Source organism: Wyeomyia smithii, chromosome 3 (assembly GCF_029784165.1).
Source record: "Wyeomyia smithii strain HCP4-BCI-WySm-NY-G18 chromosome 3, ASM2978416v1, whole genome shotgun sequence".
Classification (NCBI taxonomy): Eukaryota; Metazoa; Arthropoda; class Insecta; order Diptera; family Culicidae; genus Wyeomyia; species Wyeomyia smithii.
The window spans coordinates 106,895,419-106,899,410 of NC_073696.1; positions in this window are offsets into that span (position 1 = coordinate 106,895,419).

Below are 3,992 nucleotides of genomic sequence, written 5' to 3' on the forward strand. Positions count from 1 at the left end.
CGTGTTTTTGACAGCTCGATTCACCAATCTAAACATGTCATCTGGCCCCTCGCAGCAAAAGTTCTCGACCAATAAAAAAAACTAACAGTACCCAGATTAAAGTTAATTGTACCCATGATGGATTTGTGCTGAAGCTGGGAAAAATATTTAACGCACACCTAAATAATATGTATTTTTCACGTAAATCAACCATTCTGTACGTGAAGAAACTTTTAGGAAAAAGTGATTTATTTACTTTTGAGTACCTGCACTGAAGTCATCGTTAGATAAAATCGGATACCTTGAGTTATCAATAACAAAAATTCCATATAAATTTTAGAAATGAGTATTGGCATTCTATCTAGCTGTCGCCTTCGCAATGAGTTAGCGTCGCGCGCAACATCGCTTGATTTCATCACTTACTACGGTGACATAATCTTTCCTTTCCGTTGCAGTCGTGGATATACAAATGTAAACTCGGTCTCCGACAACAACGACTGTTACACCTCCTTCCTCAACCTAACGATCGTAACGACGAGGCAGAAGCCGTTATCGATCTCTACAAAGCGTAAGCTACTGAATTGTTGTACATTGAAAATGGTAAACTAATCCCAAGTTGCCTTATACGTGGTTCTCTGTGCAACTTCACTAGCTCATGTTGATCACGGAGGAGCAACTACGAAATGTGCGGTAGTCAAGCTCAATCTCAAGTAAGGTGAGGCTTATTTTCAAAAATATTTACGGGACCCGTTTTCCCAGATAAAAAGACCTCCTTGAGGTTTAATGAGCAACACATAGAAAATTAATTGGTGGTGCAGGGGCCTGAAGATCAAATTTGAAACTAAAGCAATTTTTAAACGAAACATATGCTCATATAAGTAAGACGTGATTTTGTGACCATTAAATTTGGTCCGTTTTGCGTTAAATCTGACCGTTTTTTTTTTAAATATTCGCTATTTCAGTATACTCTTCTGAACTCCTGGGTATGCGATTAAAAGGAAATGAAAAAGATGTGCAATAAGGCTATTTACTGCCAGCACGAGTGAGTGAGAGAGAAAGAGAGAGATTGTTCAGGGAATTAAATTGTAGTGAGATTCATTGACATTGATTGCATATTGATTAACAATTGTGCTCTTTTTTGAGATAGGAGAATTTGTCTATGAAAGTTAATGTTAACAAGCAGGTTTCTAAAATAGTCTTCGGAGTCTGTTATCAGGAACAAAACATTGTGGAATTGCGTTATACCATCTGCGAATAAGTAATAGTTGACATTGACACTCCATCAACTGCAAAAATGACAATTCAAGGTTGCTTCCTTGCGGCACATCCTAAATACACTACAGTTGCTTTTTACGCGGGGGATACGAGCCGCGTAAAAAGAAACCGCGTAAATTCCGGAACCCGCGTAAAAAAAAGCGTGAAAAAAACGTGTAATTCCGGTCCCTCGGTCTTGGGCTGCTATCCTCCAATCGCCCCTAACACCTATTCCGCGTGCTTCCTCTTCGACAGCACACATCCAACGAGTGCGGGGTCTACCCCGAAGTCGACGACCTCTATCGGGATTCCTGCTGAATATAGCCTTCGCTTGACGCTCATCCGGCATTCTCGCTACATGCCCAGCCCACTGAAGCCTGCCGTGTTTTATCCGCTTGACTATATCCGCCGATTTGTATGCCTGGTACACTTCATGGTTCATGCGTCTGCGCCAAACACCATTTTCTAGTTTGCCGCCAAGGATTGAACGCAAAATCCTACGCTGAAAAACACCAAGAGCTCGCCGATCAGCCTCATTCAGCGTCCATGATACTATGAAGTACCGTCCATGAGAGCCACCGGAAGAATCAGTGTTTTATAGAGTGCAAGTTTAGTACGGATTTGCAGACTGCGGGACCTTAGCTGGTTACGTAATCCGAAAAAGGCCCTGTTTGCGGCTGCTATCCGCCTCTTTATCTCACGGCTAACCGCGTTGTCACATGTCACTAATGTTCCCAGGTAAATAAATTCGTCGACTACTTCAAATGTTTCCCCATCTAGCACCACCGCAGCACCAACCTCCGACGGACTACCACGCACTCTGCCAGCCACCATGTATTTCGTTTTGGCAGAGTTTATGACAAGCCCTAATCTCGCAGCTTCCCTCCTGAGAGGTCCGAAGGCCTCTTCCACAGCTCTACGGTTGATACCAATGATGTCGATATCGTCCGCAAATCCGAGAAGCATGTGCGGCTTCGTAATGATGGTACCGCTTCTCTGCACACCAGCCCTCCGTATAGCACTTTCCAATGCGATGTTGAACAATAAGTTCGACAGCCCGTCACCCTGCTTTAAACCATCTAACGTCACGAAAGAGTCCGATATATCACCGGCTATCCTGACGCTTGATGTAGAACCTTCAAGGGGCGTATCAGCCTAATCAGCTGTGTTGGGAAGCCATGTTCGATCATAATCTGCCATAACTCATTTCTCTTAACTGAATCGTACGCTGCCCTGAAGTCTATGAACAGATGGTGCGTCCGCAAGTTGAATTCTTGAAATTTATCGAGGATTTGTCGCAAGGTAAACATTTGGTCCATCGTGGAGCATCCCCCTCGAAAACCGCATTGGTACTCGCCAACAAAGGTCTCCTGCAACGGCCTCAGTCTGTGGAACAGGATGCGGGAGAGAATTTTGTACACGGTATTGAGAAGAGTTATGCCCCGATAATTGCTACAGTTCAGGCGATGACCTTTTTTGTAGATTGGGCATATGAGACCCTCCAACCTGTCCGAGGGCAATTCTTCATCAGACCACAGTCTCAGCATGATCCGATGGATGGCACGATACAGCTGTTCGCACCCGACTTTGAAGAGTTCGGCGGGAATGCCGTCCTTCCCGGCTGCCTTGCAGTTTCTCAGCTCTTTCACTGCTTTCTTCACCTCGTCCATGGATGGTGGATTGACAACTTGACCATCATTCTCAATAGTCATCCTGCTCCTTTCGACTCCACTGTTTCCCTCACCGTTCAACAGCATACTGAAGTGTTCCTTCCAACGCCTGGCCACCTCTGTTTTATCGGTTACCAGGTTCCTTTCCCTATCGTTGCACATGACACGGGCTGACACGTTTCGATTCCTGATTCCGTTGACCTTCTTGTAGAAGCTCCTCGCATCGTGCCTGGAGAAGCAACCTTCTGCCTCCGCAAGAATACGCTCCCAGTGCTGTCGTTCCTTCCGGCGATGGAGTCTCTTTTCAGCGGCTCTAGCATCTCGATATTAACCCATGCTCTGACGAGTCACAGCCATGGCCAATATGTGACCCCTGGCGCGATTCTTCTCCTCCGTCACTCGCTGGCACTCAGCGTCAAACCACTCATTGGACGCAGCTGCCACAGTTGTACCCAACACTTCTCGCGCTGTAGTGCTGATTGAACTGTGGATGTGTCTCCACTGTTCATTCAGGTTCCCTTCAACTCTTTCCTCAATCCGTTCATCAACCTGCAGCGAGTACTCTGCAGCCACTCCTTCAGTTGACAGCCGCTGGATGTTCAACTGCATCCTCCTCGTTGCCTTAGATTTCAACACGTTGGACAGCCGGGCGCGGATGTTGGCTACTGCGAGATAGTGATCCGAGTCAACGTTCGGTCCTCTGAACGACCTCACGTCTGTAACGTCTGAAAAGTGCCGTCCATCAATCAATACGTGGTCAATTTGAGAGCAAAGCTCTCCATTCGGGTGCATCCAGGTGTGCTTACGTATGTTCCGGCGTGCAAAATAAGTGCTACAAATAGCCATCCCCCTAGCTGCAGCGAAATTAACAAGCCTCGGGCCATTGTCGTTCGCAGTAGAGTGGAAGCTTTCCCTACCAGTTACGGGGCGGAAGAAGTCTTCCTGCCCGACCTGTGTATTTGCTTCTCCGATGACAATCTTTATAGCGTGTCCTGGGCACTCATTGTATGTCTTTTCCAGGAGCTCATAGAACTCCTCCTTTTCGTCATCGGGTTTCTCATTGGTCGGTGCGTACACATTTATTAGGCT